This window comes from Agelaius phoeniceus, chromosome 2 (genome assembly GCF_051311805.1).
Source record: "Agelaius phoeniceus isolate bAgePho1 chromosome 2, bAgePho1.hap1, whole genome shotgun sequence".
Lineage (NCBI taxonomy): Eukaryota > Metazoa > Chordata > Aves > Passeriformes > Icteridae > Agelaius > Agelaius phoeniceus.
The window spans coordinates 69,469,244-69,495,132 of record NC_135266.1 but is presented as its reverse complement, the minus strand read 5'-3'; the positions used below and the strand labels follow the sequence as shown (position 1 = coordinate 69,495,132).

Genomic DNA, 25,889 nt, shown 5'->3' with positions numbered 1-25,889 from the left:
CTGGGTGGCATAGTAGGTTTCTGTTTGCTTTTCATGTATCTTTTTCTGTAAAGAAATCTTTGTCACAGATTCAGGATCCAACAACTGATATTAAGTGTGCACAAAGTACCATGCTGCCTGAGGGCCAACAGAGGGTGCTGGAGTGATGCAGCTCTTACCATCACTCTTTTTTGTTTTTTCTGGAGAACAAGGCACATTTTTACAAACCTCTTAGTTGGCATATCTTACTGTACAGCTATGAAGTTAGTGCATTTTTTGTACCTTTAGTATCATAATTTTGATACTTCTAAAGATTATTACATGTTATGAAGATTATTTCAGGAATACACGTTTAGCAATAATATTTACAAGAGCAATGTGTACCTACTTAAGGCATTTCAAAATTTTCTTTACTACTAAAAAAGACACAAATAAAAATTCTCCTTTTTCAGAAAAAAAAGTTGGGCACAGTGGAAGTATCAATTATTTCTGTGATATGTGTACATATGTTATTGTATATATATTATTTAATGAGGCTGATGGAGCAAACCACAGATCTGTGAAAGTCATGGTTTGATGTAAATAATACCTGGGTAGAAATAGCATACTTACAGTGGAATTGTTCAAGGACAATGAATAAAAAGTTAGGTAGCATATGACAAATCATTGTGCAACACTTCACAGTTGAATGAATTATTTCCATACTATACCTTATTTCAGGTTCCTCATTTTTTGTCCTTGTTCAGGGTCTGGTTTTCCTCAGTTTGTAGAGGAGACTGTGCCCTTTGCATACTTGGACTAAAAAGGTGGTGTGTCTGCAAAGGATTGCAATGTTTCGCTTGAGACTGCTTGTTTCAGGTTGTCCCTGTTCTTTGAAGTAATGTCCATGAAAGTCAGTAATTACACTGTGTCTGGTATGGAAAGCTCTTTCTCCTTCTTCTCCAGACCACCCTCCTCTCCCAGAGCACAGGATAATGGCTTCAGGTTACCAGAGACTGAAAAGTGTATTTTGTGACAGGGATATACAAAAGTAGGTGATTGCTTCTAACATGCAGTCTCTCCTTACTGCACAGGTGTGATGGATGATGCCTAAATCTGCTCTCTTGTACTGACAATGACAACCTAAAGTATTCCATGTCATTGGGATTTCCTTTTATGATTTTAAAACTTGATAACCTATTTTTGTCCAAAATTCTTGTATGTCTCTGACAGCATCTCCCAGGAGATGAAAATAGGGTGGTTTCAGTAACCTGTCAGATCTATTGTCTGTCATTTCTTACATTACAAAACCAAAATGCATCTAAACAATAGAGCCTTATCTTTAATATGGATTTGGAGTATAACTTAGAAAAAAATACTCAAATCTGCAGAAATTGTGAAGGAGCAGGTCTATGACTGCCATGTCTCTCTGAATTATTTTACTCAGATGCCACAGTCAGATACTCTTAACGTTCAGGAAACCTGATAAACATGACAGAAGAGAATTATTCAGACTTACAGTAGTGCTACTTTAAGTGTGGACAGAGGTATTATTGTATTTTTATAGACATCAGCTGCAAAGGGCTATCCAGAAGGATAAAGGCACCAAACAGAGAAATCAGGATGTATAACCCATTTAATGATGCATGCTGAAGTGGCAAGGGTGGTTCCTGTTGTCAGGTGAAGGGGTGGGGAGAGGAGACAGGTTGTAAAACACCCCCTTATGAGATAGACGACTATTCATTATCATTTGTTAATATCAGCTCAGTAGATCTTTTAATTACATGCTCTGTCAAACATTTCATGGGGCTGAACAAGTCGAGGGGGAGATGGACTGTCCTATTTGCTGCCCTGGATCTGGAGTATGCAGGTGGAGATACACTGTTCAAAAGGCTGCCCTGACAGCACTGTGACTCTCCAGAGAAGTGTGTCTCTGTCCTTGGAGGTATTCAGTGCTTTGGTCAGACAAGGCCCTGTGTAACTGCACTTCATGTTCAAGTTAGCAAACAAGGTGTCTTACTCGTGTCACAGATGTACATAGCATCATCGCTTCTTGAGCTCACAGAGAATATTCAAACTGCTTTCACAGTAACAAGATTCAACTTGGACTTGGCAATTCCCCCTCTGGGCACACGCATCATGGGATAGTCTCTCCCTCCCAAGTGTGGTATCTGCATCTGCTGCCAGTGGTTTTGCAGGTGGTAGTCTCAACATCAGAGCCTTTTGGCAGCCAGATGCCTGTATTTGCACCAAACAGGAATATAATGTTTCCTGTTGTAATAGGGACCTTGCAGCAGGACCAAATAGACCAAAGTGCATTCCTACTTCCAGCCCTTTTTTTTTTTCCATAGGCACCATTCTGTTTGCTTCTGCGTAAGGAATTACAGCATAACTCAGTTTTTGCTGTTGCTTATAGCTTCTGACCAAAAATCTTCAAAAAGAAAGGTCTATTTTCAAGTCTAGTTTATAGTTCATATATTCAGTGTAATGACAAGTTGTAATTTAAAAAATGTATGACATTTGTATATAAATTTTTCTCACTTGTTTTATGTCTCTATCCAAGAACATGAATCCTGGCAAGAAAGCATGCAATAGTTCTTTTAATGGCATCTGTTATGAAATGTTTGATAGATAAATACAAATCTTAACATCATGTTTTAAGACATGGATTTGTTTTATATCTTTGGTTTAATCTGGGAGCAGTAATATTTCACACTATCCAGGTGACTGAGGGTTGGCTTTTATTTTTCCTAGGTAGTTGTGATGGCTCACAAAGCAAAACAGTGATCTCCAGGAAGCAATCAAGGTAGCATCCAGACTGCTTGCAGTTAACCCGTCTCTGCCTGAAACAGAAAACTATTTATGAAGATTACATTGCAGAATTAAAGCATTAAGAAAGATCACTGCTGGAAACTGTTGCTTCAGGGAAAGGTAAGACTTTGCATTCATTATGTAGTCATAATGGATTTACATGAGATTTTTCTGGTAAGACTGATAATAAATTCTAGGTATTAATGCATTTCTTTATTGAATAGGTTTGGCAACTATTCTAACATTTTTAGTAAATAGTTAAAAGTCTTTTGCATAGGTGTGAAGAATATTAAACACATAGATTGGTATTTGGAAGCTCATGTATATGTGGTTCTTACCAAAAAAGATTGTGAGCATAAATTTAAATATTTGGCAATGACAAGTTTTGGGTTCTTATGACCTGACTTTAAAAATTAATTACAAAGCTATATTAAGACTTATCACATGTGACATGAGACTCTGCGTACTTTACTACAGATATTTGTAGAATCTTTGTCTTAATGTTGTTGAAAAGTGGCAAGCCATCACCAGGAGCTAAAGAAACTTGTGGCTTTTAACAAATCTGATACAGTGCAAGTGTTTAGTTAAAGCCTTCCTGGGGCTGAAATTCCTTATAACAAAGAGTTGTCTATATTTGTATATAATTTTTCTCACTTGTTTTATGTCTCTATATTTGGTTTTGTAAATGCCGATACGTTGCTGGAAAACAGATGAACAAGCATTTTGCACATGTACTAATTAAAGGATATTAAATAGCTGCAATTGCTGCCATGCATTTATATACCAAGGAGCCAGGGGAAAAATATACAGCAACATAAGTACATCAGTGTCCTCTTGAACAAAACAAAGCCTTTCTTTTCCTACTAGAAAGAAGGTTGTATTAGTTTTAAATGACTGTTAGGCTGTATTTAGTCCTTCTGTCATAAATCTTGGAGACAATTAATTTTGCTGTGTAATCGGCTATAAGCCACATCAGGTGACATTGTTAGCAGAATTTCTCCTGGAGTGCTGACTTCAATAGTGCTCCCAGTTCTACTCCAATGGGGGGTGAAATATTTTCTTTTGCTTTTAAAGAGCAGTACTGTAAAGACTCTTGACAGGGTCACAGCCTTTTCAATGGCGTAGTTATGTTATTTTCTTTGTTGATTGCTTAAATACAGATATTTTTGTTTCAGCTTTCCTAGATTTATGGATTATGGTTTTCAGTGCATTGGGACAATTATTATAAAGCCATTTATTATTCGGTGCTTATTTTATTTTGATGTAGTGTGGTTTTTATCCAAGACAGTGCAAATCAAAACAAGTAAAAGGATGCATTTATGCTGTAGAGCACAGAGATCTGTAAATGTGTGATATGTGTTCTGGACCTTTATGATCACTGCAAAGATGGTTATTTTCATTGCCTAGAGATAAGTTGTTCTGTACATTTGTGATGTGTATCTTACAGCTGACATGAAAAGGGCTCCATTTGGCCAAGACTGTAAGTTTGCTTTGGCTAGAGGTGGGGCTGGGGATACATCTTCCCAGCAGCATGTCCATTTTCAACCTGGTGCATCGTTGGAATAATAGGAAAATCCCATGACAGTCTCTGAAGGGTGTAAGGGAGATATCTACCTCTTGTAGAGCAGTGCAGCCCCAGGAGTGCAGAGCACAATCCCCAGTGCTCCAGGCACAAGACTGAACACGTATCATTGCACCACGTGAGCCAGGAGGGAAGGGGTGCCTGGTGACTCTGGTCTGGAAAAGTACAGCTCTTGGAATAACAGGCTGGTAAGCTGGGAAATGCAGGAGCTGTTTCCTAGACTACCTTGCAACTGTAATTCTAAGACCTCCAGGTTTAAACAAGCTCAGAAAATATTAGATCTGACCACTTCAGGATTAGTTTACCTGTTTTACTGTGCCTTCAAAGAACTGGTTATACTTATGTATCTCCTTCATGAAGCAGTTTGAGAAGATACCCCCTCTCAGCAGTTAAGCTAATGGCTTCTGGGTGGAAATGGTATCTCACGGCAGCAGGCTTCCCACTCCAATGAATACAAATTTGGCATATTAGCAGGTGTCTTTTAAGTGTCCTTGAACTCAGAGAAGGAACTATGTGAATATGCAAACCTATTTGTGGGCTTTTATTTTCTAAAGGGAAATGAGACCAAATGACATAACAAGCTGTTGTGAAATTTCTTCTACAGTTTAGAAAAACTCCCAGGGAACTGAGGAGCTGGTTTAGTACCATTTAACTAGGGCAGTGTTATTTTTTTAATCACACGGGTTGCATGTCAGAAAAATTAGCAGTACTGAAGTCTGATCAATGTGTGACCTATTATCTTCCCATAGATCTCTCAGGTTTTGGAGGATGACAGTGCTGGCCTCAACAAGAGAGTGGTAGGGAGAAGGGAGATAATATCTGTTGCTACTCATAAATACAACTGCCTTATTTTCCCTTATTTATTTTAATACTTCACTGTAAATTTATGCTATTTGTTTTATTTGCTCTAATGATATTTTAATAGTATATGTGTTGAGCTGTAGATTGATCTCAATTAGCTCTGTGCCTTTGGTTTTTAGAAGTAACAAATGAAAACTGTGCATTTATACCCAGCAAGGCATGTGACAAGCTATCTGGCAGTAATCTAGGAATGCAATTAATCGTGTTTAATTATGCACTTTGTTTGCTAGGCTAGAGTTTTAAAATTTTGCAAGGTAGAGACCTCACAGGGCTTAAAACTTCAACCATTTTATTTTTTTTTACTACTTTGGCTTCATTTATCAGAGTTTTAAAAATTCCATAATTTCTTGACTCAATTATTTGTGAAGTCTGTGTTACCTAGGAAAGTCCTGATTTTTACTTAAGTTCTGGTAGCAAGCATCAGTTTACCGAGTGAAAGAAAAGTGCAGATCCCAGCAGCTGTAGGTTCAGGAAGTTGTTCTCCATTTTGATTTCCCTTCTTGGAAGGCCTGGCCCTGTGGAAGATCCAATTCTCTAACTGCCTAAATGATGTACATATATACATGGGTTATAATACTTCACAAACTGGAGGATGTGATATTTAAACAGCTCTGAATGATACAAGAAAATAAATTAGACTTAAGTGCCCAAGAATTGAGATGGAACACAAACATAGCAGTAGTTAAAAAAATAAGCAAGAGAAAAAGCCCCAGAGAATGAAGAGCTAAAAATAGACTTGTTTTGTTATTTCTAGGCATTCCTGCTGGTTGCATAGAAATCACTGAACTTAAAAGGTCGTGCTACTAATGCTCAGTACCTCTCAAGCATTCATTTTAATCTAGTGCAGAGATCCAAATGAAGACTGACACTTGGAATTTGAGGGAGGCAGTATAATTTTTTCTTAATTAGATATATCAGTGTTTAGCTTGATATCTCTTCTGGGAAACATATCAGCATCATGCATCATGTTGAAGCCAACAGTATTGATACTGACCTGAATCAGGTGATATTTTACAACTGATAAGTATTATTTAATATTGCCTAAGAGTGGATTTTGGTTTTCCTTTCATGTAATGGAACTGTTAATAGTTCAGGAAAGGAGTTTGTCAATATTAATTCCAGAAGAATTCTTAAGAATCTCTATAGCTATAAGATGTGTGCGTGTTTAAGTAATTTGGTTTTTGCTTTAGCTTTCTGGTTTCTTAAAATTGCGAGTGGGTGGGGAATAAATAAAAGAAAATATTTTTCTTAAGAGTGTGTCTAGCATCAAAGATATCACAGATAGACAGCAATTCTTATTGCAACTGCAAATACTAAAAAAAAAAATCCTCACTAGATGAACTACAAAATCACAGACAGTATGCTGTTATTTCCTAAGTAAATATTTTACCAAATAGGTTTTTGATACAAGGAACAAGATGTACAAGGAACAGGATGTGATACATATCCAGTACAACATTTTAAACACATTTTAAACATCCTGGCTTTTCCCTTGGTTATATTTAGATAAAGCTTAAATGGTTCCACTCAATGTTGTTTTGCTTTGATTAAAACAGACAACATTTTACCCATGTAGGTGGCTTATTTGGGGGCCTTTTTAAGTGTAAGCAAGTTTTTCTTATACATATAGTAGAATAAGAAAAAGGGTTTTATCCTCCATTTCCCCCTGCAGAGAGATGAGCTAAAAAGTCCAAAGGTACAGATATACTACTTTTTCTTTCAGTGCTGATGTGCTATTTTGGAATATGTGCTGACCTACTTTCTGTGTTTCCAGAAAGCAAGCTGAAAAATTTTCGCTTAGGCTGCAGACATGGATTTATTTTCCAGGGTATTTTTGTACATACTTTCACACAGATATGCACACACACACATTGATAATGTGGGGGTTGATGTTCAATAGTAAATCACGATTGCCAATTTTGGTGCAATTTCAAACTACTAGCAGCAGAAATCTGCTGCTAGACACCTTAAAAGGATTTGACAGGAGAATATTTTCAACCTAGTGGTGCCATTATTTAGAGTTACATCATAAGATAGAAAGTTTTCAGTTTCCAATTTCAAATAATTTTGATGCCTAAACAGAATAATCCAAAATTGCAGTGAAAAATGCTGTAAGAATCTCATATTCTATTTTTTTACAGTTTCTTCAGCATTGTCTTAGACACTGGAAGATAAAATCCCTTTGAATTGTTTACTTTCATTCCATGCATCTCTTTATATGGCATTCTGACCATCAAAGAAAGTTCTGCTCATTAGTTTGCCGTTCGCAATTAAAATAACGATACATAAAGCTTTGGAATTGTATGAACAAATTAGGAAAAGAAAGTCATGAGAGATGAAGCCCTGCTCCATCCTCTGCTTAGGGCAGAAAAAAATTATCAGTCTTGGCAACTCTGTGCTCACTTCTGAGCTTTCCCCAGCAGAGAGTAGCTCTGCTGGTGGAAGAAAATTCTTTCTTAGTGTATTGTCCTTCACTCACATTTACTGTAGTGTAGAAGGTCTTGGTGTGGCATTCCTCTCATCTAACCTGTGTGAGAATTCAAAGGGTAAGCATCTCTAAGTCTCATAAAAGGCTGCAGTTAAGGAGGAAAGACAATTTCCACTCTCCTCAGGCAGAGGAGACGAATTCTGCCTTGCAGAGGTGCATCCCTGTCTCTCTGTTGACTACAGATGGGGTTTACACTTTGGCAACTTGATCTTTGAATATGTGCAGCTAGGTGGGGGAAATGCAGTCTCCTTTCTTTGTATATACCACAGTATCCTGATGTTCCGCAAGGAAAGGAAAAGCAGTGTAAAAGAGGCCTCAGAATATCATGAGTCGTAGGTCTGAATCTTCTGTGACTGACAGGCATCTTACTTCTCTGAAAGTATTATGGCCTCCTTAAGCTAGCTGTGGATATGTTGGATGTTTCTAAGACATTTTAATTGCTACTTCTCTTCTTTAAATTTACCTTGTATACCTTAAAGACTATATACAGTAGTTTTAAAAACCCCATATTTCAAATCTTCACTTATAGTTGATAATTGAGATTTTTGGCTCTGTGGGAGAGTTGAGAATTCTACAGTTTCATAGCTTTTTCATACTGTTTTTAAGCATTTGGATGATGTAAAATTTTCACTTGGTAAGTATCCTCAGCAGATCTACTATTTTTCAGGGGGTCTAAAATTGGTGAGATATTAGTTAATAATCAAGTTAGATCAATATTACAGCCCGATAGTCATATGTGAATTGCCCAGTGAAGTGCTCATGGTAGAACAAAATATATTCTTAATGCTGTTTCATGGCAGGTAACTGGGCATAGATAGGTTGCAAATACAAAACTGTTCAGAGTAGCAACTTGAAGGAAAATTAAGGGGCAATTTAGGAAGCTTCTTCAGCTTAGCTGCTGTGATGCTACAATATGGTGCTACCAAAATACTGTATCCAGTGCCTTAATATTTTGACTTAACAAAGAGGTATAAATAAGGAAAACAGTTAAAAAGAGAGGCCTGTGAAATTTTTGAAAGTCTGGAGAGGGAAAAAAAAAAGGAAAAACATATATTGTGAGGCTTCAAGAGGTCAGTTGTGTAAATTTATAGAACAGAATTTTGCCCAATGAGTTAATCACCATCTACAAATTCTTGTATTTTAAAAACCCATCTTAAAGCAAGGAATTTCTCAGCCTTATCAATAAAGGCACCTGAATGTTGAAGCTGAACTAGCTTCATAAAAACCCAGTTTTTCTCAAAAGAAGGAAATATCAACATTGAAATAGATGAGTTGAAGCATCTTCTCCCATAGAAGGAGGAATAATCCTATGATTGTGGGACAGGCACTCCCAAAAGCTAACTTTACCCTTGCCACTATTCAGTATATTTAGTGGAGAGGCAGAGGTCATTCCCAGCCCTAAATCAATGGCTCTATCCATGGACTGAAAAACAGGTATGGAAGAATAGCCTCTCAGACTGAAAGTAGGCTTTGTGATTTAATTCATATGAGTCCCAGAACCTTCCAAAAGCCTGTCCTTAGCTAGCAGGAGAAGCTCTGCAGCCTTCTGCAAGCAGTTGGTCAGACCCTGGTTTACACTGATCTCTTGGTTTTTGTGTGCTTGTGCTGTATTCTTCCCCATGAAGGATGTGTCCTGCTTGTTAGACTAGAGAAACATATCTGGAAATCTCATTTCTGCTGAAGTGTGATCTGAACTTCACCCATTTCTCCATGTGCTTCCAATCTGTGTAGGAACCAAGGGAATCTCAGGTTATTTAGATGCCCTTATTATTTTTCACCCTCCCCAAAATTATTTGTTACATTCGTGCACTATGTTAAAAGAGCTTTTGCACTAATACTTGCTCTTTGGAGTCAAGACTTGGAAATACAGCACCCAAATAATTCTCTCCACCTAAGAAAGATAGAAATTTTATGACCAGCAGTGCAAAGTGCCATGTCTGGCCCTTGCTCTGGTACTTTTTCACTTCCATACCTGTGACATGTTCTCAATGCAGAGTCACTTAGCTAAATTCATAGTGCTAACATGACAGTAGTGCTCAACTATAGAAAGGTAAGGGTAGTGACTCGTAACACAACTTGATTGAAGGATTTACTTTACTGATACATGTTTCCCTGAAAAGAATTAGTTTCTACAGTATTAGGACTTTTCATTGGAAGTTTGCAAATTGCAGAAGGCTTCAAGAATGTGTTTGCCTATTCTAGAGACTGGTAATGACTGGACTTCCCAGAGATAAGCCAAATCATGGTGTTCTATGCTGTCAAAGACATCAGTTCTTCAATTTCCTCTTGAAACTAATCCAAAATGTCAGGAAATTATTGTTTATTCAAACTATATGTTTATCTTTGAATCTGAATTAATTTCAGGATTTTCCTCCTGAGTCTGAAAGCCCTTAATTAATTAGCCTACAGTCCAGCTGAAAAATTGCTCCTTGATATTTGGCCACTCATCTTTATTTCAGGGTTATAAAGCCTTGAGCTGAACTTGGAAGAAGCATGAAGGTGGTGGTGTTTCATGCATCTACTTGGACTGTGGAATGGATTACTGGAAAAATTCAGTGGGAGTCTCACTAAATTTTGGGAGTGTTTCAGGGTTTATCTCACTTGGCAAGCTTTTTTTGTCTCTAACTAAGCTCTTAATTAACTTTAGGTGAAATAAATTCCCTGTTTCTGGAACTCTGTATAAAGATAATGGTAGAAGACATTAAGGAGTGAAGGGTGTTTCCTTTTCTTGACAGACTTGATACTTGTGTGGATTAAATGTTCACAGTCAGTGGGCAAACTGAGTTTTGAGTTGTCTCAAAATTCATACTTGCTGCAGGGAGTGTCTGACTTGAACTAGGTTATTACACGTTTCATTTTACACTAATGCTGTTTTTTCTCAGTTGTTCTCATTCATGTTACTGCTCAAAATAGGGTTGTGCTGTATTAGTTTAAAATTTAACAGTTGCGCAGCTGACATTCAGAAAATTAAATCTCCTTTTCTGTTGTGTTGTTGCAAGAGCAGTCTTTGTGTCTGATTTCCATGATGTGCAATAGTGTGTGTATCTGTGTAACTGGAGAGCCTTGGGCCACTGCAGCACCTTGAGCAACACAGCCCCTAAGGGACCATCTGCTCAGCATATGATCTCTTTATCATTTTGACTGTATTTAGGGGGCTTGCAAATGGGACACAACTACCCTCTTCTGCTAATACTGTTTTGAATGCATTCACTGTTATTCTTGGCAAATTAGTCTAAATTGTATTCATCTCAGGCCTGTACAGAGTCACAAATAATCCCATCCAAATTTTAAAAGGTTTTTCTGTTTTTATTAATTGAAACTGTGTCCACTGGGTCTTAATATGAATGTTAATGGAGAAATTGAATAATCAATATACCTATGTAAGGTTTTACTATACATGTTAAATATCTATCTATCTATCTATCTATCTATCTATCTATCTATCTATCTATCTATATAGATATATATAAAATGCACAGGCACACTGCCTTAAATCTAGCATTGTCCTACAGGCTATATAAATTGAGTCATATTTATGGGTAATAGAATATAATATTTTTCTAGTCCTGTCTAGGAATAATATTTCAGGCATTATTTGGAAGCCATCTTATCATGCAGCTGATTCTTCAAGAAGTCAGAGGAAAATAATCAGTAAAATTGGGAGTTTTAATGTCATTGTTTAAAATGGTGATGCTCTTCAACTAGTTAGGTTCTCGAACATCTCTAGCGAACAGGGATGGATGAAAGAATACCTGAAAATATCTCTGACTTCAAGTAAATCTGTACAGCATTTCTTATTCTTCTTTTCATGTTTTGTGGATTTTTCTCTCTTTTTCAGTCTTTAAGCCCTTGGAATTTTTATTTTTCACTCACCATGAAGCTTGCTTTAGAGGTCAGGCCCTGCTTGTGCTTGCCAAGCAGTGCTCGCTGTTGCTCTGTGGCAGCAGCACTGTGTGTGTCAGTTACTTGCCGTTGGCCACTGCTTCCTGTGGTTTGCAGACCCTGAGTTTCCTCACATCCTTCCCATTCCCCAATCCTTCTCACATGCTGGTTGTCATTTTTTGTCTCTAAGTATGGCGGGTGTGTGGGGAGGGGGGTTGTGAAATTTGCATGTACTATTCAGGTGGCTGTTCCTTTCCTTCCTTTTTCTCTTTCCTTCTGTGACATTGTAGGAGAAGTTCCAGTTTGCTTCTAAATCCACATTTATGAACTTAGAGATAATTTTCCCTCAGCCATTCTCATTTTGCCCAGGCAATGATTTGTTTATTACAGCTTGGAGAAGGAAAAGGGGAGAAGGGAGAATAGAGGCATGCAGAGAGAGGGAGTAAGATGGTGCACAAAAAAAATGCTTATATTATAACTGACATATCCTATTGTATTGCAGTGTTAGATGCAGTAAGAGTTCTGCATTAATACTGTTTAAATGCAAAATAAGTATTTATAAGAAAAGTATTTAAGTTTAATATTGTACATTTGAACAAGGACAAATGTTCAGCTGTGGGATTTTTGTTTCTGTAACTGGAGGTTTTAAAGATCATTTACACATCCTGCTTTATGCTGTAGCAGTGTCACAGAGATTCTTGTATACTGCTGACTCCTGTAGCAAAAGTTGAAACTCAGTTTGGAGTTGTGCATCAGTCAGACATTTAGAGTTGTTTGGGATGTGTTCTGGTGTTTCTAGAGCTCTGGCCTTAGGTGGAGTGCCTTCATTTTAATACTGCTCGCTCTTGCACTTGAGATGGTGATCATCTCTAAGAAGCACTTTCAATTTCCATACGTGATTTTTTTTTCCTCTATATCTGTAACACTTTTTTTTACAGAAGCTGAAATGCTGTTATAATCTCAACACATATGTGCTAACAAAATTTATTTCATGTAGAATACTGAACACTCAGAAGTGGTTTTAAATAGAAAATTGTCTTTGAAATCTCTAACCTTCATATGTATAGTTTGCTCATAGCATTCACTTTCAACATAGAAGGCAAGAGGAAAACCATCTGCCACGTTTATTTTATACCTCATACTGGATAAAATTCCCTCAGAGCCTCAGGTCTGTCTCTTACCACTGTACCCAGAGTATAGGCTTAATGTCCCAGGTTTCAATGGAATAATACCAAGCATGATTTTGTGATTGCAAGTGTTACCGTTGTGTGGACTCTGGCAAGTTCCACCTTCAGCCTTTGATCTTTGGAAGACGTTCAGCTGCTGCCACTTGGGCAAAGCCATGTGTGCTGACAGCTCTGAAGCCATCTGCAAGGAGCCCTGTCAGCTAGCTGGGTGCTTGTGCTGTGCCTCTTCACTCTACCCTGCCAGAAAATGCCTCTTTCCTGGGTTTGGAGAAGGATCGATTTTTGAGTCCTCATGAAAATAAGGCTGCAACAGCCATCGTGTACTGGGAATGTCAGTGTGAAGTGAAATTATTACAAATGGACATTTGGCTATGAATTGTTCTGCCTATGAAATGCTGTGATTTAAATCAGGTTTCTGTTTTGTACACATAGTAGATCCAACAGTAAAAGAGTAATAGTATCTTAAGAATCAGATTACAGCTTTAACTATATATTTTTTTTGTTGTTAGCAGGCAAGAATATGACTTCAAATTAAAGGTGCTTATTTCTTTCAGCTGAAGGACAAAGCATTTGAAATACTCGGCCAAATCTCGTATCAATATTCATCTATTCAAACCAACATTGCAGCATAGAAAGCAACTCTGTAAAAGCTCTCTTCTTTTATTCATGTTTTATCTGTTAGTATTTGATAATTTGAAGGATCATCTGGGCTGAAAGCCTGCTTCTCTTTTCTGTGACTATAATTCAATATTAAGTTATCTACCACAAGTTAAAACCATAAATATAGTGTGTGATATGAACATCTAATACTCTTATTTAGCTTCTCGAAGGTTGGATGTAGCCTGGCAACTGAGTCCTATTAGCACAATTCCATGAGCCAGTGTTTGCTACAGGGTAGAAATTAATGTGAACCTAAAGTTATGTCTTTGCTTTCTTTAAGACTGTGATCACAATCAGCATTAATTTGCTCACCTTTTCCTCTTATACTCACTTCTGAAAAATGATGCTTGACTGAAGAGAGATTGTTTGGATGCTAAGGCTGTACCTAGTCCAGACTCTGCTTCTAACAGCATTAAGCCGGAAGAAATAGGTTAATTCAAGCAGGGAACTTGTCAGATGTTCACATCCTATGGATTAAGACAACCAGGATATTCCAAAAATTAAACAAATACTTTTTTGAGCAACAGTTGGAGGATTTGAACAGCTGTGTATTTTCCTCATTCCTTATTTTTGATACCCTTTTTTCTCTTCCTTTGTTGTTTAGCTTTTCTATTGGAAATGCAAGACAAAAGAAGTTAGAGATTCCATGGCACAGATAACTTTTGAGATCTGTGACTGTTCTGCTGTGTACAGGGTGTGACACCTGGATAATAAGTACTTATGGGGAATAAAAGAACAGGATTGGTTTGCTAAATTGGTGTGTACTTTTTAACAGTCTCCTCGGCAAGCAGGAACTCAGGAATATTCAACTTGATTTGTAACAACTTCATTTCTATAAATGTCTGACACCTGTAAAATGCACTCATTAATTACGTAGCCTAAGCATTGTCTTTATAACCTTATTTTTGCAAATATTTTAAAGGGTAACACTTAAAATTTTCTAACCTGGCACAGTCACTAAAAGAAACAATTCATATATCCCTGTCCTGGATGCTTACTCTTGTCTTTTTGTCCTTTGTGGCAGCATGACTACAAATAAATAAACAAATAAACAAAAGGCAACCTAGGTTTGTGCCATAGTTTGCTGTGCAACATCACCAAATGGGTGCTAATGCAACAAGGGGGAAAGCTCCATGGGCCACAGGCAAGAAGGATGAGGTTTGGTTGATTAAACTGAGCTGGTTTAAAATGTTAGTAAAGCTCAAATTTTCCCTTCATGCCTTTGCAGTTCCTCCAACATATATGGCTTAGAGGCCTCGTCCTCCCGTGAGGTACCATTGTGTCCTGGTGTGTGTGGCATGGTGGGAAGGACCATGGATCCATGTACACTGATACGGAAGTTACATTACCAAACCAGACAGGAACTCATTGCAGAGTTGGTTTTCCTTTTCCATAATACAGATTTTCTGAGCCAGCCTGCATGAGGCAACACACTGAGAACACTTTTTAGAAAAACTTTTTCTTGCTTCTGCTGTTGATAAGCCAAATATTTCCTCAGCTGAAAAGGGGAATGGCAGCTCTAATGCAGTCATAATAACAACTGGCTCACTGCACAGGAAATATAACAGGATTTGCTGCTGTATTATTTTTAAAAAGCTAATGGTAATTTCCCCAGTGAGAATTTTTTAAATTATGTTTTGGACCAGGCTGATTTTGTAGCTTCCAATCTGTATTTCTGCAGTACAGGGTACCATCGAAACTGAAATCAAACATCAGTTACCTTCAGCACTTACTTACCAAACTTCAGTCAAAATAATTAGTAAGAGAAACTGCAGACCCTACAAGTGGGTAATTTGCTGGAGGCAAGGGGTAAGATGTTCTGATTTAGCCTTTGACTGTAATGGATAAACCAAATGGTTTATATATATTATTATATACTGACGTTTTAAAATCATAAAAAAGTACTGAAATACACCAAACCTACCAGAGAAATCTGAGGCTTTATAAACCTTTGCCAACCCGAAAATGTAGCCAAATTATGATTCCTGGTATTTGTTTTTTGTAATTTGAGCACTTTCATGATTCAGTTCTGAATGTAACACAGTGATTACTTTCTTGTAGTAATCTCTTCTGAAGGATCTTGTATATTTATCCTTTGACAGGACATGTAATAGAGTTAAACTACTAAAGTGACACTTAGGCATCTCATTCTCAACAACTTTTAGACATCACTAGAATTCTCAGTTTCTGTTTTACCACTGCATATTCTTTTGCTTTACCTGCTCAGGATTTTCAGTTTTTGGAATAAGTGTTTGCCTTTTTTGATTTTCAGTTCTGAATGCATTTTCAAGAATGTGTTCTAGAGTAGATCCTGTAAAAGGCAATTTGAAAGCCCCTCTGGATTAAACTTTTCATAGATTCTGGTGTACTCTGACTTGATCAGGGGTTTGTACCCTTGACAGATTTTCCCCATCTGAAAGAGCATGACCACTACACAAATTTGAGTGTCGCAGCAGCAATTTCTGTTGGAAATGTTCCACTTGGCATGAATATTCATTGGGCTGGAGAAAGTAAGATTGTGTGGTGCAGCAATTGTATCACTCAGTGAGAATATGGGACACTCACTTTCAAGTCACTCTTCTAATGAACATTTAATTATTTATATGTGTTAGAGTTTTTTAAGCTGGAAAAGTTTTGAGCTGTTTTCATATCTTGTAACCTAGAGCTTAGATCACTTGCTGAAGATATTGAAATTTTATTTAAAGCTTCCTTCAAATTTCCCTTTATAGCTCCTCAAAAGTTAATTCCTGCATTTTTTATTTCTCAGTCTTCACACCTGGTTCAAGTATATTTATTTGCTCACATTTAAGCATTTTCTGTTGTTTTGAAAAGCATTTGATGAACCAACTTACATTGGTTAAGTTGGACTATTAGGAATGGACTAAATATTTTTATGCTGTTCAGCCAAAGCTGAAAAAAGAAATGGAGTTGTAAGAGAAGGTGAAGCAAGAAAAATTTCTTGGACGTATTTTTTAATTAACTGGGAAAAACAGGATGAGATTTGGTTTGAAGGACATGAATTAAGTATTTTGGTCTCTAATGATGAAAACCAGTGTGTAGAGAAATTTTTAAAATGTAACTGAGCAACTTAGACACACAATTCCCTTTGGTTATAACCTAATTCTCACCACCTAACCTCTTTTGGAATCCAGTGTAATTTTCAAAAGCTTATTTCCACATGTAAAAAGAGCTCCCGTGATCCCTAGAATACTCAGCAAGATCAGAAATAGTCAATTGGCTATCTACATTTAATGTTCATTTGGTTTAAATGATCTGGCTGTTCTGAATGCAGGGTACGATTTCTGAGTCCAATGTATTTAAGATTGGATCTTTCCATTCATAATTTCAACTTTCAGCCCAATGCAATTTACTTCCCAGAGGAACAAGACAGAATCTAGCAGATTATTTGCACCCTCAATAAAAGTCTTTTAAAAGCTACACACTTTATTTATATATATGTATATATATACGTCAAATTTCCACTCTTCCCTTCCAAAAACATGTAGATGAACCATTTACTTTTTTCAGTCATAAAATTACAAAAGGTTGTAATGAACTTCACACAAAAGCTGTGTTTGGAGCAGCCGACCTTGTGATCATTACACCAATCTTATAGTGTAGGCTATCTTTAGGAAAGTAATTAAAGCATTTTTGGCATAAAAATTAAAACATTTTTAATGTTTTTAAAAAAATTAAAGAAATCAAGTTCTACTTCAGTTCTTAAAATCACTTTTCTTTAGGTATCCACAGTTGAAACATTATTTGAATGTTTCCCTTTTGAATTACCATTCTGCTTATTCACTTTGCCATATTAAATACTGTTTTTTAACAACAAATTGCATATAGTCAGAAGATTTGTTTGTTTTAATTTACCAATTAATTTTGCCTCATTTATGGTGAAATTTAATAAGAAAATTAGCAGGTGAATAGAAGATGTTTCAATTTGTCTTCTCTGAATATTTGAGAAAGGAAGATCACATCCTTGGGGGGCTCAAAAGATTTCATTGGATTAGCTGGAACAAAACAAGAAAAGTACCTGGAGTTTTATTTAAATGGAGAATTTACAGACCATCTCTGTCATACATGTATTTAAATGTCTTATTTTTACTAGTCAGCAGTTACATAGAGAGAGAAATTAGTCACACTATCACATCTTTGATTTCTTCAGTAGGAAATAACATTATTGCTTGGTGAGGAAAGAAACCCCAAACTGACAGTTGTGGCCATAAAACCCTTTGTGATTTGGATTGTTTATCAACTTTCAAAATGGAAGTTTGTGAAATGACAGGACTAAAAACCCAAACATACTGTTTGGGTAGTGCTTTTCACCTGACAGGTCCCTAGGCTGGCATCTAGAGTTTGATGGTTTGTTTGGGTGTTGTTTTGTCATTGTTTGTTTGTTTTGTGTGTATTATTTTTGTTTGTTTGTGGGTTGAGGTTTTGGGTATGAGTTTGTTTGTTTGTTTTTCTCTCACACTGTTTTCTTTTCATAAGGTTAAGCAGCACCTGTTTAACTTGCCAAGTTAATGAACTATTAATGAACTGACCTGAGGAATACTGTGGGTATAATATAAACCCTACTAGCCCTAGACAGTGCCTCATATTAAATTGTGTTTTCCACTTTGTAGAGATTGTGCTGCTGAGCTCAGGTTTTCTGAACTTCCTAATTACCTCAAAAGTTTCAAACGAATTATTTCAGCCTGCCTCCTCCCTGCGCTGTTTCACTGCTGCAAGGAGGGGCGATGCAGTAACACTACACCTGTCCCAGCATACGCCTCTCAACCTGCTCAACTTCCCCAACGGGTGAGTTGAGCATGAGAACATCTGAGATTGCTGGCTCTGTAACCGCTGGTCCCGACGCTTCTGGGCGTGCGGGCTGCCTTCGCGCTGCGGCGGCGTTAACGCTCCATCATGGCACTGGATGACAGCAGCTTGTGCTCCAGGACTAAGAGTAAACTTAATCCCCATCAGACTCGTTATAAATCAACAAGACGGAGAAGCCTGCCGCCAGACATCCTGCTGGAAAATGATTTTAAAGGAAAGTTTCAAAAAAATATTAGGAATATAGACCCTATACACCCAAGGCGCTCTAAGAAAAGACCTTCCATATTTTCAGGTAGGAAATGCTATTTCAGTAGTATGTTAGTGCAGTGTCTTTTAACCTTTTTGGTAACTGAAGCATTCAGCACTGGATTACAGTCAGAGCTTATTCTGTTTTAAAACCTAAGACAGTTTTCATGGATAGATTTAATCAAGTGCCATTTATGTTAAATTATGTCAGCCATTAGAGTTTAAATGATGGAACCAAAAAGACAGCCTTCATGTTTTTGATTGCATGTTGCTTGCTTGAGGGATTTTTTTTAATACTTAGCATTTAAAGAAAGCCAGTTGTTTTTCCAGAGCTTTAAACTGCATTTTGCTTAACCGCACTTACAAGTAATACAGACAACAGCTGCAATGTAAGAATCTCTCTTGCTGCTCTAATGCTGTATGTCATTGCTTTTCTGGAGGAGAATGGTTTGGAGAGTTCTTCAGTCTAGCAGATTTTTTCTGTCTGTAGCCAGAAATAAACATCACTAAATAATCAAATGCATACTTTAAATTCCTGGTTTGAATTGGAGCCTGTAATGTCAGGAGTTAATAATTTAGTTTAACTCCCTAGTTGTTAAGAAGTAGGAACAAGGTGTGAGTGGATTTCAGTCAAGCTAATGGCAAGCTGGAATATTTTGTTGTGTTGTGCTTTTAAATAATTTTAAATGTACCTAAAAATAGGCAGCAGATTATTATGAGGACAAAGGATTTGTTGGAAAACAATCAGGTCATCTTTATGAGGAGCACTTAAAAGGTTCTGGGGGGGAAAATCAATACCAGCTCATCCCCGCTGAAACTGAGAACGTTTTTCTGTGAGGCGATCAGAGGAAATGAAAACCTCTGTAGAAACAAAACTTTAAATTTAAGTGTCTCCCTTTCCTCATGAAAATCAGGGTTTCACATTTCTGGGGGAATTAGTACATTCATACAGGTCTTTGAAGAGTTGTGAAGTATATAAAATTATTTAAATATTCGTATTATATTCCTTATGATAGCTAAGCTTACACAGATACCTTTTCAACAGCTGAAACACCAGTGATGGAGTGGGAGTACAATGTCAAAAGACAACACAGGGCAGCATTGTTTGTGTGGGATTTAGATCCTCTATTGAACCTTAGTTAAGGTAGTTGAAGTATTTCAACACCTCAGGAAATAAAGCTTTTTTCCTCCTTCCTATTCTACTTCTCTAGCTTGAAAAAATACAAAAAAGTCGTAGCCAATCTCAGGTCAGATGACTCAGACATGCCCAAGTGCCTGAACTGTCTCTTCCTAAGGTGTGATGTGGTCTGTTGGTAACTCTCAAATCACATTCTTTTGGATAGGATAGACCCTCTGTATCTTACCTGACTTTGTATCTTATCTTTATCTGAGTTGCCACTTTTTATCTTTTACTTACCTTTTCTGCTTCTTAATTACTCTGTGTTTGTGGGTTTTTTTCTCCTGTAATTTTTCAGGGTTTTTTTCCTGTGCATCAACATTTTTGTTAGGGAAAAAACATATTAAATATGTTTTTGGCCTTGTGTTTGGTCTTCAAACCCATACTCTGTTATGCTTACCCAGCTTTCACCTTTATTCTGTGATTTTTTTTTAATGCAGTTCTTTCTCTCAGATCTTTTTCCACCCTCCCAAATGACCACATTAGCAGTAGTACTCCATTCTTTGTGCTGTGTCAGGCATGAGCACTTCAGTGCTGTTTGTGTGTCTGGAACACTGCCATTATGCTTATGAAATCCACTGCAGATATGTTACTGTACACTCAAGGGCACTTAACTCAAAGGTAATGCAAATTGATTCCTATAAGCAACTGATGGAGCATGATGGAAAGATGGGTGTAGCCTTTCATTTGGTAGGTCAGCAATATACATGGGAGAAGCTTTACTTGATTTGCTTTTGGAAACAGGTTAACAAAGTACACTGGAAGTCCTCTAGACCACTGTCTTTCATTCTGTAAATGTAGGTTAGAGTGGAAAAAGAGAATAGAATATATAATATAATAGAATCAGGAAATTATCTAGGTTGGAAGGGGCTTCTAAAATCCATGTAGTACAGCCACCCTATTGTGAGCAATGAGATGTTCCACTATTATCAGGTTGCTCAAGGCCCTGTCCAACCTTAGATGGATAGATAGATGGAATGGATGGATAGATAGATAGATAGATATTAAATGTAAATATAAATAAATATACAGGCTTGCTTGGCAGTCTTTTGGATGAATGAAGAATTTGAAGAATGTGGTAATTCCTACTTCCATGTTTCATCCTAATCACCTATTAAAATAAGTATTTTAAATCTGTATCAGATTGACTCTTCTACATCCTTCTAATCCCTGTATCTCTGCTAAGTAACACTGTTAGCTGATCTTGTATTTAGGACATTGTTGCAATTGAGGCTGAAGTCATGGACTTGTTTTCTTCTATTCCATTTTACATAGCTTTACTCATTCAGTAGTGAATAGACACACCAAGGCATTTAGCTGCAAGGAAATACATCAGTCCATCCATTGGGACTCTTGTTGCAGTCTTGGTGCAAACTCAGGGAGGGGTCTTGCATGCAATAGGCTGCTTTTACAATTTTTTCTTAACTGTGGTAGCTAGAAGTTCTCTCTTTAAACATGAAAGCTGAAACCTGAGAAAAGTGAGTTGTCTGTCTGTCCTGCCATCATGAAGTTAGTCATTCATGTATGCCTAGACAGGACTGTCCAGCCAATGGTATCATTGGGTTGTTGTGTTCATCCCCATATGGCAAGGGAGAGACAGAAACTGTGTGCTGAGAAACCATGGCATTGCCCAAGGGATACACTGCACAGAGATACCTTTTTCTTCTTTTACAAAGCACCTTATTTCTTCTTGTTCTTTAAATCTGAAATGTTTAGAGCTGCCGTATACTTCAGGACTTGGTTAATACCAACTGCTATTTATATACAAATTTTGATTTTTTACTATTACATGGTCATGCTTTAAAACAAAAATTTAAAAAAAGACACAGGCACAAGGGAGCATAGTCAACATTAGAGGGCCATTTATTGCCAACAGAGAGGTTCATCACTTTAATCAGTGGAGTTTGTACAGATCTTCTGATATGCTCTCACTTCAGCATACTCTCATGGCCATGACTGAACCTCACTCTGGCAGGACCATGCAAAAATGAACAGTGTCTTGTCTTAACCTGGAGATAAAGCCCTCACTTGTTAAAGAGAGAAGAAAGAATTGTATAAAGACAGAGTGGGCAACGATGGGACCTTAGGAGACCAGGTCTTGACCAGAGCTACCAAGGAAAAGTAAATTGAACTAAATGAAGCAGCATAGAATTAAAAGGAATTAGCTAAACATCATTAAATGTGTATGCTGACTTATGTTTAAAAGCACAATAGCATGAAGAAAATTAGTCTGAATTTTTTTGTTTTCATCTAGGGAAGTGAAGGCTGAGTTTTTACTCCTATTTCTTTTTGACAGAAGGTTGCTGATGTTTGAGTTTTTTCTTTATGCATGGAAAAGACATGAGATTTTGGCTGGGAATGTTAATTTTCTATTGAAAATGGAATAAGACAGAAATCGCAAAGGTGAAAGTGCTAAAAAAAGTTTAATGGTCGAGTTCTGCTCGGAAGCCATTTGTATTGTGATCTAGGGATGTTTTTTTAACTAAGTACCATTAAAAATTTACTTATAGTACAGCTGTTAGTATCTTCTAGGCTTTTTTTCCTTCTCCTTCATCCCTTGTTCATGTAGGTAGTCTGTATTATTGTTGAATGATGCTTGCTCACTGATGTGTCAGTTTTGAAGAACAGAAGGTGAGAAAAATACCTGGGATTTTCTGCCTCTCCCAGGACCAGGCATGCCTTCATTTCATGGCCGTATGCCTGTGCCTCAGATGTTGTCTTCCCAGCCAAAATTAGCTCTGTGTGTTCTGTGGGACAGCACATGATCACTGCTTTGGTACAAGCAGTGTGGTGTTGCTGTGAGTTAATGTGATGAAGGTCACTGGTTAACAGTACTTTACACAGCTACTCAAAGAAAGAATGTAGCTTGGTAGTCTGTGATTTTACAACTGAATAGCTAGTATTTTTTATCAAATTCAATGTTTTTGTTTTTTTTTTTTCAGTGAAAATATTGTCGCAGTTAGAAGTCTTGAGGTACTCCCTCAAAGCATTTCTGGAGTTCAAACCAGCATACAGTCTAGCAAAGTCACTTTCTAAAATAAGTAAGTTGATTTGATGCCATATTTGCATGTAAATTATGATAATGAAAGAAAGAAAAGGTTTTATACATATGACAAATTCTTAAAAGTTATTCAACGGTGACATGAATAAATTATTTCATTTCCCATGAGTCGTGCAGCTAAGACAGCTGTACAAATGACTTACTTTTTACTTTTGACTGGCTGTGTTAATTGGGAAAGACTTGCCAAAATCTAATTACTTTTAATAAGGATGCTTAAAGTCATGGGTACAGTATGTGTCTTGATTCAAATGAGTAATAATGATCTGTGTTCAGTATTTTAATTTGGTGAAGATTTGAATATCCTGCCTCCTCTGTGAATAAATTGTACTGCATGGCAATAATGTACGCTTGTGGTCTGCATATGATAATTGCTGTTCACTTATGGTACCCCTATTGCCATTTGGGAGATTGCCCTGTGTTGGTGCTGCACTTTACAAGTATCATCCAGCAGAAGGAAGGGAAAGAGAGTCTGACTTGTCCCCAAAGTTTTTCTCCTTCCTGCCTGACTTGAAAACATTGGATTGGTTTCCCACTAATACTGTTACCAAGACCTTCTGCTGACTGAAAATGCAGGAGAAGGGAGGAGTAGCATTTTTTGTTATTTGCTGTTCATATTGTAAGCTGGCATTAGTTCTGCCTTACTGGCCTTTATTGTGCCTTATGCTCAGATATGCCATTGGTGCATTGCTGATTGTGTGTCCACCCATTGATGTGGGTGAGGGGTCACTGCTTCATTACCAGAAATTATATTACTGATAATATCTTGCTTTGGTCTGCCCTTTTGCATTTTTGTGGTCTCACGCATATTTTTATATATATTACTAAATGTACTCTTCAGCACTTTAGTTTGTGCATATTTGTATTAAAGTGACATTTTCTTTAGGAAGGATGGGTTGATGATTCAGAGAAAAGCTCTGGATTTCTCATGAAGTCTGATGTAACAGATGTATGTTGTCAGACTTGTTTTCTTCTTGGGTTCACTGGCATTTTATAGAGTGGGGAGAATGATTTCCAAATGTTCTTGTAAGCAAGTGATGAAAATGCTGCCTCATCTTTAAGTTATATTTAGGATTTAGATGAGGTTCTCTATGTCCATTGGCGAGTAACTTGAACATGGAAATGAGAGAGAAGGTAGGGAGGAAAGTGAGGTTAAGATAAGGAAGGCTTCTTCTGCTATTATGGCTTGGATTTTTGTGTTTTGATTTATTGTTTGTTTGTTTTAAAAACTGTCTAGTTGTCTCCTAGGTTTAAATTGCCACCATCAGTTGTTAGAGATGTCAAGACTTCTTGAAAGCAAGGACTCCAGTGTTCAAGTGAATGAATCCCGTTGTATTACACAGTAATTTACCCCAAATCTTAAATGTCTAAGGATTTGTAGACTTCCTTTGTGCTGAAAGACCTTGTGAAGCAGTTACAGCACTTGCATCCTGATTTCAGCACAGATTTCTCTGTGTGCTGCCTTAGAAATAGCATGTCAAAAAAGAACCTGGTTTAGTAACATAGTTTGTCAGTTTTACCCTTGGGCTCTTCGCTATATCCTTTCTAGGGGGTAATGATTAAAGTGTAGAGGAAAAATCTCAAAACTTGTGCCAAATGCTCACCTTCTGGAAAATATAACTGTTTTGGGGGTTTTGTATGTTTACATGGTTTTCAAGAAGAAGCATCGAACTAATACTCAACACTGGTTGTATCTCCAAAGAAATATATCAATATATAACATATTGTATTTTAAAATAGAAGCCAGGATCCTAAGAAATGCTAGCAAAATAGGAAACAGACAAAAATATTTTAAAATATTTGAGAATAAGTCAGTGACTCTTAATATCAAATGGTAGTGGCCTTAGCTACATTTCATGTGCAGTAAATCGATGAGAGTTTGTTGATATTATTTCCAAGTAAATCTCTCTTTGGCCATCAAGAGGCAATGGAACTGTTTATTCTCTTTATCTGATTTAAGATGCCCTGTGAACAGTGCAAACACCATAAGAATATGCCCATCTCTGGCCCACAGAGATACATTTTTGTGCTAATGGATTGGAAAGATTGACAATAATTTTTTTCATAGGGTTGTGAAATACATATTTAATACATGGAAGACAGATGTAATTTTTAAAGTCTTACAGTAGTGCATCTGCAGGAATGAAAAACTTAGCAAGCAAGTAAAAGGTTTTCAAATAATCAGATTTAAATGTTGTCATAATGGCTTTGATTTAGCCTTCTGGCTGATATTCTGTTCCCCTCCTGAAGAGCAATCTTCATATAAGCAAGTGTAAATAATGACATTGAAGCATGATCTCTTGGTAATCTGGTGGGTCTGTGGACTGCGTACAAATAACTCAAAATATACTTCTTCTATAGAACTTGTTTAATTTGAGATACTTCTGTGCACTTGTTGGGTGCATTTGGCAGGTAACTGACTTTCAGATATTTATACTTTACACATTTACTTGGAGCATACTGTATCCACGTTAAATCACATGATGATCTTGGAATCTCTGAAATAAAAAGTTGCATATTTTTCTTGATTTTAATTTTTTTGCTGTCTTACTGTACCTGAATTTGAACTACAACCACAATGAGTTTAGGATTTTCTGCAAGTACTTGCTAAATTTCCAGAAGTAATTTTAAAAAATCAGTATTTTATTAATCTGGGTGCTAGACTATTGTGCCTGAAGATTGGTGTAGAAAGTAGAACTCATCCTAATTACAAAAGACTACTTAATGAAAAATCTTAGAACACAACTAAGGTGAGTTGGAAGTTTTCTTTTTTTACTGCTTCTCCTGATAAAAAGATGCCCTTAAGGATGAAATCCTTATGGTACTTCTGGTAAACCAGCTGTAAGCAGATAGATGCTGAGTTCATATACTTAGGTTTTTGTAAAGAACGTACTCTCATATTCATTTTCTTTATTGTTATCAAATAAGAGAGGTTATTTTGGAATGTGTTTTTTTATAAATTTTGGGGGTTGGATCTCAAATGAAGAACCTGACATGAATAGCTCAGGACAGTCTTTATTATATTTGGGGTTTTTGGGAAATTGAAATTGCAGGGATTTTCACTATATGATATCAATTTAAATTTCTTTGCTCTTGATATACTAATGTGTAGCTGCTAGGTAAAACTAAAATGCAGTATTATATTTAGATACACT

The 25,889-nt window shown here is 36.8% G+C and overlaps 1 protein-coding gene across 1 annotated transcript in view; it reads left to right on the top strand.

The window, feature by feature from the left end:
- Positions 1 to 2,860: 2,860 nt before the first annotated feature.
- The window catches only part of FRY (FRY microtubule binding protein), a 196,376-nt gene continuing 173,347 nt past the window's right edge, over positions 2,861 to 25,889 (top strand). Inside the window, exons 1-2 of the mRNA XM_077173815.1 lie at positions 2,861 to 2,889; positions 22,619 to 22,717. The gene's annotated coding sequence lies outside the window, so the exon portion shown is untranslated. The remainder of the gene's footprint in view (positions 2,890 to 22,618; positions 22,718 to 25,889) is intronic.